The sequence below is a fragment of the Sphaeramia orbicularis genome, chromosome 2, assembly GCF_902148855.1.
Source record: "Sphaeramia orbicularis chromosome 2, fSphaOr1.1, whole genome shotgun sequence".
Classification (NCBI taxonomy): domain Eukaryota; kingdom Metazoa; phylum Chordata; class Actinopteri; order Kurtiformes; family Apogonidae; genus Sphaeramia; species Sphaeramia orbicularis.
The window spans coordinates 30,414,925-30,427,376 of record NC_043958.1 but is presented as its reverse complement, the minus strand read 5'-3'; the positions used below and the strand labels follow the sequence as shown (position 1 = coordinate 30,427,376).

General features: G+C 32.0%; 1 protein-coding gene and 1 long non-coding RNA gene across 2 annotated transcripts in view; one reads left to right on the top strand and one right to left on the bottom strand.

Annotated features, from left to right (window-relative positions):
• The window catches only part of LOC115434010 (zinc finger protein 431-like), a 215,746-nt gene that overhangs the window by 88,821 nt on the left and 114,473 nt on the right, over positions 1 to 12,452 (bottom strand). The gene's annotated exons all lie outside the window — the stretch shown is intronic.
• On the top strand, positions 6,979 to 8,224 carry LOC115434055 (uncharacterized). The gene is made up of 2 exons (XR_003937471.1): positions 6,979 to 7,176; positions 8,062 to 8,224. It is a non-coding gene; the product is annotated as an uncharacterized LOC115434055 (long non-coding RNA).

Genomic DNA, 12,452 nt, shown 5'->3' with positions numbered 1-12,452 from the left:
TCTTTATACATGAGGCCCCAGGTCTTTCCAGACTAGGGACAGGGACTGGACTAATCTGAGTCTGTGTTCAGATCTTGTCCTGAAGCGAGTCAGTCCAATAGAAGCTGGCTCCAGGTCAATCCCATTTGTGCTGAAATCCATCCACAGAATAACTGTGTCCAACAGCTGACGCTGCTTCTTTTCCTCCTCAGATGATGTGTGATGTTTTGTGTTGCAGACTGTCAGGATGTCTGATCACAGAGGAAGGATGTTCTTCTCTGGTCTCAGCCCTACAGTCCAATCCGTCCCATCTCAGACTGCTAGACCTGAGCTACAACCATCCAGGAGCCTCAGGACAGGAGCTGTGTGCTCTAGTGGAGGATCCACACTGGACACTGGACACTGTCAGGTATGGACTGAGCTGATGCACACACACAGAATGTGTGATAGAACAGGTGGAGCTGACAGGAACACTCTGTCACAGCTGATTCCACATCCTTTACTGAAGTTCCAGACCACGGTCACAGATACAGACCTTCAATAAGGGACTGACAGGAACCATGGACTGGATGTGAACAGAAAAGCTGGAGTGGATCACAGTGATGGAATGTCCATGTTTAATGCTGCTCTGACCCCCCCACCCCTCCTCCTTTCAGGTTGGAGCCCAGTGGAGTCCGATGGTTGAAACCAGGTCTGAGGAAGTGTAAGTGGATTTCCATTGGATTCCAGAGTAAACCCAACCTGAACATACAGTGGGAGCTGGTACCACATTAGAAAACACATCAACTGTCAGTGAAGACAGAGGAGGAGCTGACAGCTGATTGGTCAGGACACGGATCACATGACACAAATACCCTGAGGGACGAGTCCTCAGAACCTCAGACCATTGGCCGATCACACCTCCTCTGTCTGTATGGATCATTCTAGTGTCGTTCTTGTGCCGCTGTCTGATAAAGGTGGAAGACCAACAAACAATAAAGTCCAAAACACAGCTGAGTCGCTCAGGAGGAAAGTTTGTCACAGAAACAAGTTCAACCCAAAACATCCAATCACTTCCATAAATATTTATTATCCATTAGATAAAGGCTGTAATATTATGGATTTTATGGACAATTAGGAAAAAGGGAAGGATTCAATGAATAAATCTGTGCAAAGGTCGTAGTTAATACAGTTTGTTTTTGATCAGAAGGTTTTTGACAGTGAACTTGGAGACACAGACTGAACAGAAGCATTGGAATGAAATGTCAGTAAATTCCACTTCCTGTCTGTCTGTCCTTGACTACTGCCTACATGACATTAGACAGAAAAACCACAACTACAACTCACATCTCAGAGCTTCTCTGACATAAAACTCACACAGACCCGTTTCAGACCAGACCTTTATTTGTCTCCATCCTGAATTTCCCCAAAACCATCAGAACTCAAACCTGTGGAGGTTTAAAGTGCTGTGACGCTGCTACCCATCAGTCATCTGCACTGGAACACACATTATCTATGGGATCACATGATCAGCATTTATTTAGTCACATATTTCTGTGGAAGATTTTCATGAGAACTTCATGACTTCTGTGTTTGGTCTTTGAATGAACTACTAGGACTTGTACAACTATCAGTACTTGTGTTTAACAGAATACAAACTGAACCAAAATGAACAACAAACTAAATTAAATAGAGTGAGAACAGCAAAGTTACAAAGAACATCCTTTAAATATTCAACAAAATCTACATTTTATTCATTTTCTTTGAGCATTTTTTTCATTTTTCTAATTATTTTGTTCAGTTTGTTTCATTTTTACAAATTTTACTGAATAATTTTATATTTTGTTTTATTAGTTTTGCTAATTTTGTATTTAATTTAGTTTTTTGTTCACTTTCATTCATTTGACTGATTGATGATTCATTTGACTGATTAGTGTGTTCAGTTTTTCTTCTTTTGTTGAGTATTAGTGTTTGTAATGTGGTACCAGGTAAGGTTGTGTAACTGTGCTTTTCTATTCCGACTAATGCGGCGTCTTTCCTTGTGACTGCACAGCTAGCAGCTAGCTTACAGCTATAAAACACACACATGACCAATCCAACATATGCTCATGTGTGTCACAGTAACAGTGTGTGAACCAGGGACACAATTACAAACAACAAGTCATTCTACAGTCTGTCCCTAAAGTCAAATCAAGCTGATCACTGATCAATAACTGCAGCTGTTTTGTGTTTTCTTCTGTCCATCAGATTTCTGTGAACTCACCCTGGATCCAAACACAGCGTACGAAAAACTCAAACTGTCTGAAAACAACAAGAAGGTGGAAGGAGTGGAGGAGGTTCAGTCATATCCTGATCATCAGGACAGATTTGAGTACTGGGAACAGGTGATGTGTTCAACTGGTCTGACTGGTCGCTGTTACTGGGAGGTCCAGTGGAGTGGAGGGGTTTATATAGCAGTGACTTACAGAGGAATCAGAAGGAAAGGAGAGAGTGAAGACTGTAGGTTTGGATTAAATGATCAGTCCTGGAGTCTGAGGTGTTATGGAGGTGAATATGGTGTCTGGCATAATAACAAATACACAGAGCTCCCTCAGTCCTCCTCCTCCTCCTCCTCCTCTGGTACAGTCTCAGTGTATGTGGACTGTCCTGCTGGATCTGTGTCCTTCTACACAGTCTGCTCTGACAAACTGATCCACATGTACACCTTCAAAACCACATTCACTGAACCACTGTTTGGAGGATTTAGACTGATGGACACAGGATCCACAGTGTGTTTGAGTGGTGTGTAGATGTGTTGTGTAGTTGTGTAGATGTGTTGTTTAGATGTGTTGTGTAGTTGTGTAGATGTGTTATTTAGATGTGTTGTGTAGTTCTGTAGATGTGTTGTTTAGATGTGTTGTGTAGATGTGTTGTTTAGATGTTGTATAGTTGTGTAGATGTGTTGTATAGTCGTGTAGATGTGTAGTATAGTTGTGTAGATTGTTGTGTACTTGTGTTGTGTAGTTGAATCGATGTGTTGTATAGTTGTGTAAATGTATACCGTACTTTCCGGACTATAAGCCGCTATGTTTTTCTCGTTTTGAACCCTGCGGCTTATACAGCGATGCAGCTGGAGTATAAATTTATATGGGCTAACGACCACCAGGGTGCGCTCTAGCAGGAAGCACAAAAGTGAGACAGACAGGTGGAAGAGGTGATGAAGAGGAGAAGTTTGAATCTGAACTTTGAACAATCTTTTTGCGTGTCACGCACAAACCCTCATCATGGAAAACACACGAAGAAATGCATATTTTGCAGCTTTTAAGTTAAAAGCAATCGATGTGTCTGTCTAAGAAGGAAATAGAGCTGCAGCACTGAAGTGTCATTGAGCAACAACGGAGGAGAGACGTAGAAGGAGTGTGATGGAGCCTTTGAAGCTATTCAACTGAAGAACACTGTAGAAGACAACTGCAGTGGTTTAATGAGCAGAAGGAAGATGAAAATACAGATCAATGACTTTTTGGGTTTTGAACCAGCTGTGTTCCTGCCGTTTACTGCCGTGTTCCAGGCACTGTTTGGATTAAAGCAGTTAAGGTAGGGAAATAAATATTTAAATAATCTTTCTGTTTACCATCTTTCTGTGTAAATATCTCATGTCACAACGTGGACACCTGCGGCTTATATTCCGGTGCGCCTTATAGCCCAGAAAGTACGGTAGTTGTGTTTTGTTCAACCTGAAATTGTTCAGTCAAATCAGTTGAATTTTAACTCACTTCTGTCTGAGTTGATCGTCCACAAATACACAGAACATTTAGAAACAACAAGAACAGAAATCAGACTGAATTCAACAACAATTATTTTGTTTATTTCTGATTCTTGTTTTGTTAATTTTACTTAATTTCTTTTTATATCTGTCACGATGAATTATTTGTCCAGTGTTTTCATTTTTCTTCTTTTATGTTCATTATTTTATTTTTTCTGATCATTCTGAGTTTTCTTTATTCATTTTAAATTCACTTTGGCAATTATTTTGTTAATTTTTGTACATTTTGATGATTCATTTGTCATATTTTTCTTCATTTAGTTGATTTTGTTCATTTGATTTTTTTTATATTTTCACATTGTTGTCCATTTTTTTTCTTTTGCTTGTTTTGTTTCATTTTCTTCATTTGTTACTTTGTCGTTTCTTTCAAAGTTTCTGTTTTATTGTTTTACTATTTTTCATTTTGAAATATTACGACAAATTTTTGGATTATTTTTTTGCTTATTTTGTTCATTTTCTTGAATTCTTAGAATTTACTTAATTATGATGAATTATTTGTCCTGTGTTTTCCTTTTTCTTCATTTATGTTGATTATTTTGTTAATGTTTGTACATTTTGCTGATTATTTCCTTCTATTTTTCTTGCTGTTGTTTATTTCGTTCCTGTTGGTTGTTTGGTTCTAGTTTTCAGTTGCAGTGCTCATTACTTCCAGGTTCTTCTGCTAGAACACTGCTGCCCATAATGTTGGAATAAAGTCTTTTTCCTCTTGTCATGAAATGATTGTGAATGTGTGATTTCTTGTTCATCCAGTGGAACTGGACTATCCAGAATCAATCCCCAGTTGAATGTGTGAGGTTGTTCAGGTTCTGTCTCTATGCTCCAGTCCTGTGGTCTGGATGCACATCAATCTAACTATACAAGTGGGCGGGACTTTGACTGGAGGACAACTCAACTCATCCAATCCCAGTCCAGATATGACTTCTATCAGTGATCAATAGGAACTAGACTGATATCTGGAACCATTTACATGTTAGAAACCATCAGAATATGGAGCATTAGAAGGAAAGGAACATTTAGAATATTTACAAATCTACATTTTTACAAACTGTGAACAAACTTTGTAAACATTGTCCCAAAGAAGATACAGATGAAATTGAAATGAATTCCACCAATAGTTTCAGGGAAGAAGATGTTTGAAGAAATCACTAACGGAGACGACGCCTTCACAATAACTCATCTATCAGCGTTTTTACAAAGTGAGAGGATTATGGCTTTAGTCTGAAAATGAGCATGACTTTAAAGGAGCGTATTTACAGAAGAAAGACAGAATGTTTGGAGAAAAGTCATAAAGAGGTGGAAATATCTGGAGAATAGCCTCCACGTATGCATTCAATTCATCTTTTGGGTTAAACTTGGACAGAATTTAGACTCTTTACTCATAAAATTATATATTTTTTTCCTAACATTATAACTTTATCCTTTGTACATTTACATCCATAAACACCTGTTTATTGGTGGAATCACAGTATTTTAGTCGTAAAGGCTTGTGAGTGTTATTTCCATCTTTTTCTAAATACTTCAGCATCTTTTAGCAGGAAAATGTTCACATTCATTCATTCATTCATTCACTCATTCATTCATTCATTCATTCAGTCATTCATTCAGTCATTCATTCATTCATTCATTCATGTCTACAGTTTGTGTAACATGTTGTTTTGTTGCTTAAATGTAGAATTATCATAAATCTGAGTCTGATTTACATTACATTGACATTTACAGTGAAAAAAACATTTGGATTCATTACAAAATTCATTATAATTTTTATTAAATGGAGTAAAAACCTCATTTCCAGTTTTTTTCTGACTCTAATCCAAAGTTTTTTTCTGCTGATAAAATAAAATCAAACCCAACATTTCATATATTTCTGGCCCCGGCCTGTGTTCTCCACCTGATACTGATCAGAGTTCCAACATTCCACTTGTCATTCTCAGTTTATTCACATCAGAAAGTGTCAGAACATACTAGTACATTTCATTTATGTTCATTTATTCCATCAACAATCCAAACTGAGTGTTTTTACAGACACGTATGTTGAGAAAAAACATTCAATCCTCATCAAATCTGTTCCTTTTGGACTGAAAATAGACTTAGATATGTGACTAGTTTAGTGAAATTCCTGCTCATTTTTAGATCATATGTGCACCAGGTTGTGTTTTTGTCTGTGTTTCTTATTTTATTTCATTCTTTTTGTCAAACTGTGACTTTCTGTTCTCATAACATCTTACACTAGAATGAACAGCTTTATTCTGAAACAACTTCCACCATGTCGATTTTTTCCATCAGCTCCATGATACTATTGTTTAATTGTATTTTTAAATTGGATGTAAGGAGTCATAAAGGAGTATTTTGGTACTGGAGATGAAGTACCATCAAAGCACACACCATGAAATAACTGCTAAGATTAAACTTTTGAAATTCTGTTTTTTGTTTTTGTTTTTTTTTTTTATGTGAAAGCTGCTGTAATTGGTCATTTCATCATAAATTTGCTGTCCATATTAATTTCCATTATTTTTGCATGATTTCTTATTTATTTATTTTTTAATTCCCCCCTCAGTCAGAGGTACCCCCACTACTTATGGTGCAGAGGAGATTGGCATTGATGCTACTAAGTTGACAATATGTCGGCAGTTTTTTCTTCACAAAATGGACCTTGACTATCTTTTAGCTTTAACCCAAATAAACACATTTACAATAGATGGTTTATTTTGACCGGACTGAACCGTGGAGAACCTGTACCGTTACATCCCTAATGTACAGTAGGGCCTTTGCAGACAGTTCTCAGCACTCAGGCCCTAATAATAATAATAATAATAATAATAATAATAATAATAATAATAATAACAATAATAACAATAATAATAATAATAATAATAATAATACATTGAATTGGTTTTTCTTTCCTTTCAATGACCAAACTAAATAAGTTGTTGCAGTGTTTTGTGATTCTGTAACTATTTACAGAATCTGCCAACACTGGAGAGAACCTGACATTTTTCAATCTCAATCAAAATCTGTGTTATTATCTGTTCTGTTCTGGTCTCATACAGGAAACACATGTGTTAAGGAGAAACCATCAAATATTGGTTGTGTTGAAAATGTCCTGTCGATGACCTAACTAGTTCATTTAGTCTGTCTGCTTCATCTGGTCCTGAACACATGTGTTTGTTCTGTTCCATTTCAGTCACCACCTCTTCTTTTTCTTTGGTTTAATGTAGAAAGAAGACAAAGGTGGATTTGCAGAGAAACCTAACAGTTGTTATCAGTGAAATGTGACTTTTTTCGATTTGATGTGTTATCATGTGCAGCACTGGGTGTTTCTGAAGTCAGATTAAAACATAGACTCGCTTACATTTAGTTTCTTGCATTTGTTTGACTGTTTTCCAACAGGTTATGGTGATGAAGGAGTGGGAAATGTGGTGTGTACACTGTAAAAAAAATATGTAATTTAACAGAATTTTTACCGTTTATTTTACAGATTTTTCCTGTATTTTTAAGATACAGGAAAATATCAATGAAATTCCACGAATAGACTGTGATTTTACATGTCAAATGTAAAATAACATGAAAAAACTGTAACTGTGAATAACCAAAAAATTTCTGTTTTTTAAAAGATTTTTTTTTTTTCAGAAAAGTACAGTTAAAAATACATTTGCAAATATATCGTCATTTCACAAATATTTATTTCTATTTATGAGATTAAACTGTTAATTTAAAGTTAAAAAAAATAAAACGAGATAAAATTGCTGACAATGAACCATTAAAGAAGTATTAGTTCTGTCAGTTGAACCAGACTTGTTTGTTCATTGACAAATATCTTGTGTAATTACAGGAGGTTTCACAACAAAAATGTTGAATAAATGTATTTTTGTGAATGTATAACATGTATAAGCACTGATAAACTGTCCAAATACAGTTTTTATCAGTGGATTGGACAACTGAGTCTCACTGAAAATTATTTATATATATATATATATATATATATATATATATATATATATATATATATATATATATATATATATATATATATATATATATGTATATATATATATATATTTATAGGGAATTGGATTGTTTTAATACATGTAAATATTCTTTATTAAACATAAAAAGTAAAAAAAAAAAAAAAAAAAAAGCAAAATCTCATGTAAAGTTAGGGCAAAAAACTGTATTTTAATTATGGAAAATTACCGTATTTTTATGAAATGGTTATATTCTGTTATTTAACAGTATTTTTTCGGCACCCCTGCTGATGGAATAATATGGTGTTTGTTTTTACGTGTTTTTTTTGTTTTTTCCAGTGTATCCCAGATTCCAGTGTGGAGTTGAATGTTGACATGTGTCCTCCACACAGCACTGGGAGGATGACTCTATGTTTGTGTGAAGGTTGGAGTTCTCCTCATCCTTCTGCTGTTGGATCATAGACTGTCAACAACATGGACTCCATAGACTTGGACTGAACTCCTAAACTGTGTGAAATCTGCAGATGCATATCTTTAATGTCCTACAGATTGGACAATGAGCGGATTGATCAGGATCATCAGGCTTGTGACAGAATGGTTCAGGGAGAATCAGACATCATTTTCACACATGGATTCACCTCCAGAAAGTCCAGACTCCAATTTGGGATGGGATGAAGACTTGATGCAGCCGTCCGATTCTCCATCATCAATAATCCAAAATTAATGCGACTGTGGACAGAACAAATATTATCAACCTTATTGTGACACTACAGAAGCATTATGTGGTCAAAAAGATGTGACAGTGAATGTCTCCTGGAATCCAAACCAAAGGAGGTGCTTTTGTTTCTTGTAGTGTATTATTGTGTTTTTTTCTTATAGTGTATTATTGTGTTTTTTTTTCTTATAGTGTATTACTGTGTTTTTTTTCTTATAGTGTTTTCTTGTGTTTTTTCTTATAGTGTATTCTTGTGTTTTTTTCCTATAGTGTATTATTGTGTTTTTTCTTATAGTGTATTATTGTGTTTTTTTCTTATAGTGTATTCTTGTGTTTTTTTCTTATACTGTATTATTGTATTTTTTCTTATAGTGTATTATTGTGTTTTTTCTTATAGTGTATTATTGTGTTTTTTTCTTATAGTGTATTATTGTGTTTTTTCTTATAGTGTATTATTGTGTTTTTTTCTTATAGTGTATTATTGTGTTTTTTCTTATACTGTATTATTGTGTTTTTTTCTTATAGTGTATTATTGTGTTTTTTCTTGTAGTGTATTATTGTGTTTTTTCTTATCGTGTATTATTGTGTTTTTTCTTATAGTGTATTATTGTGTTTTTTCTTATAGTGTATTATTGTGTTTTTTTCTTATAGTGTATTATTGTGTTTTTTCTTATACTGTATTATTGTGTTTTTTTCTTATACTGTATTATTGTGTTTTTTCTTGTAGTGTATTATTGTGTTTTTTCTTATCGTGTATTATTGTGTTTTTTCTTATAGTATATTATTGTGTTTTTTCTTATAGTGTATTATTGTGTTTTTTCTTATACTGTATTATTGTGTTTTTTCTTATAGTGTATTATTGTGTTTTTTCTTATAGTGTATTATTGTGTTTTTTTCTTATAGTGTATTCTTGTGTTTTTTCTTAAAGTGTATTATTGTGTTTTTTTCTTTTTTTCTTATTGTGCATTATTGTGTTTTTTCTTTTTTTTTTCTTGTAGTGTATTATTGTGTTTTTTTCTTATAGTGTATTGTGTTTGTTTTTCTTTTTCTTATAGTGTATTATTGTGTTTTTTGCTTATGATTTATTATTGCGTTTTTTTTTCTTGTAGTGTATTATTGTGTTTTTTTCTTATAGTGTATTATTGTGTTTTTTCTTAAAGTGTATTATTGTGTTTTTTTCTTTTTTTCTTATAGTGTATTATTGTGTTTTTTTCTTATAGTGTATTATTGTGTTTTTTCTTATAGTGTATTATTGTGTTTTTTTCTTATAGTGTATTATTGTGTTTTTCTTATTGTTTTTTTTTTTTTTTTTTTTTTTCTTACACTGTATTATTGTGTTTTTTCTGTTTTTACTTATAGTTGATTGTGTTTTTCTTTTTTCTTATAGTGTACTATTGTGTTTCTTTTATTATAGTCTATTATTTTGTTTTTTCTTTTTTTTTCTTATAGTGTACTATTTTTTTTATTTTTATTTTTTCTTATAGTGTATTATTGTGTTTCTTTTATTATAGTATATTGTGTTTTTTTCTTTTTTTCTTATTGTGCATTATTGTGTTTTTTCTTTTTTTTTTCTTGTAGTGTATTATTGTGTTTTTTTCTTATAGTGTATTGTGTTTGTTTTTCTTTTTCTTATAGTGTATTATTGTGTTTTTTGCTTATGATTTATTATTGCGTTTTTTTTCTTGTAGTGTATTATTGTGTTTTTTTCTTATAGTGTATTATTGTGTTTTTTTTTCTTATAGTGTATTATTGTGTTTTTTTCTTATAGTGTATTATTGTGTTTTTTTCTTTTTTTTCTTATATTGTATTATTGTGTTTTTTCTTATAGTGTATTATTGTGTTCTTTCTTATAGTGTATCATTGTGTTTTTTCTTATAGTGTATTATTGTGTTTTTTCTTATACTGTATTATTGTGTTTTTTTCTTATAGTGTATTATTGTGTTTTTTCTTGTAGTGTATTATTGTGTTTTTTCTTATCGTGTATTATTGTGTTTTTTCTTATAGTGTATTATTGTGTTTTTTCTTATAGTGTATTATTGTGTTTTTTTCTTATAGTGTATTATTGTGTTTTTTCTTATACTGTATTATTGTGTTTTTTTCTTATACTGTATTATTGTGTTTTTTCTTGTAGTGTATTATTGTGTTTTTTCTTATCGTGTATTATTGTGTTTTTTCTTATAGTATATTATTGTGTTTTTTCTTATAGTGTATTATTGTGTTTTTTCTTATACTGTATTATTGTGTTTTTTCTTATAGTGTATTATTGTGTTTTTTCTTATAGTGTATTATTGTGTTTTTTTCTTATAGTGTATTCTTGTGTTTTTTCTTAAAGTGTATTATTGTGTTTTTTTCTTTTTTTCTTATTGTGCATTATTGTGTTTTTTCTTTTTTTTTTCTTGTAGTGTATTATTGTGTTTTTTTCTTATAGTGTATTGTGTTTGTTTTTCTTTTTCTTATAGTGTATTATTGTGTTTTTTGCTTATGATTTATTATTGCGTTTTTTTTTTCTTGTAGTGTATTATTGTGTTTTTTTCTTATAGTGTATTATTGTGTTTTTTCTTAAAGTGTATTATTGTGTTTTTTTCTTTTTTTCTTATAGTGTATTATTGTGTTTTTTTCTTATAGTGTATTATTGTGTTTTTTCTTATAGTGTATTATTGTGTTTTTTTCTTATAGTGTATTATTGTGTTTTTCTTATTGTTTTTTTTTTTTTTTTTTTTTTTCTTACACTGTATTATTGTGTTTTTTCTGTTTTTACTTATAGTTGATTGTGTTTTTCTTTTTTCTTATAGTGTACTATTGTGTTTCTTTTATTATAGTCTATTATTTTGTTTTTTCTTTTTTTTTCTTATAGTGTACTATTTTTTTTATTTTTATTTTTTCTTATAGTGTATTATTGTGTTTCTTTTATTATAGTATATTGTGTTTTTTTCTTTTTTTCTTATTGTGCATTATTGTGTTTTTTCTTTTTTTTTCTTGTAGTGTATTATTGTGTTTTTTTCTTATAGTGTATTGTGTTTTTTTTTCTTTTTCTTATAGTGTATTATTGTGTTTTTTGCTTATGATTTATTATTGCGTTTTTTTTCTTGTAGTGTATTATTGTGTTTTTTTCTTATAGTGTATTATTGTGTTTTTTTTTCTTATAGTGTATTATTGTGTTTTTTTCTTATAGTGTATTATTGTGTTTTTTTCTTTTTTTTCTTATATTGTATTATTGTGTTTTTTCTTATAGTGTATTATTGTGTTCTTTCTTATAGTGTATCATTGTGTTTTTTCTTATAGTGTATTATTGTGTTTTTTCTTATAGTGTATTATTGTGTTTTTTCTTATAGTGTCTTCTTGTGTTTTTTCCTACAGTGTATTCTTGTGTTTTTTCTTACAGTGTATTCTTGTGTTTTTTCTTACAGTGTATGCATTATGTGATAAAACAGATGTGACAGTGAATGTCTCCTGTAATCCAAACCAAAGCTGGTGCAGTCAAATCTTCCAGACGTACAAACAGTACATGTGGTCACGTGGTGGAACTTTTTCAGTGGATTTGGTCGGAGTGTGGAGGACAGGAGGAAAGAAAGAGTACGAGGGCAGACAGGATGGGAGGGGGGAGGGGGAAACATGCATGTGTGTTTATGGGAGTCCTTGGAAAAGTTTGTGTGTGAGGATCAGAGACAGAGAGAGGCCTTCTGTCCTTCATTTCTGATCAGTTCTGATCAGTTCACTCTCAGATCCAGCTGCTTTTCCTCAGCTCTCAGGGAAAACGATTTAACCAGAGAAAGACTGGATTTGTGCTTCATTTAATTAGAACTCAGTTTTTGTTAGAACTGGGCCTCAGCACTGAACTCCTCACTTCAGAGCAGATAAAGGATCTAATCTGATCTGATCTGATCTTATCTTATCTTATCTTATCTTATCTTATTTTCTCTTCTCTTCTCTTCTCTTCTCTTCTCTTCTCTTCTCTTCTCTTCTCTTCTCTTCTCTTCTCTTCTCTTCTCTTCTCTTCTCTTCTCTTCTCTTCTCT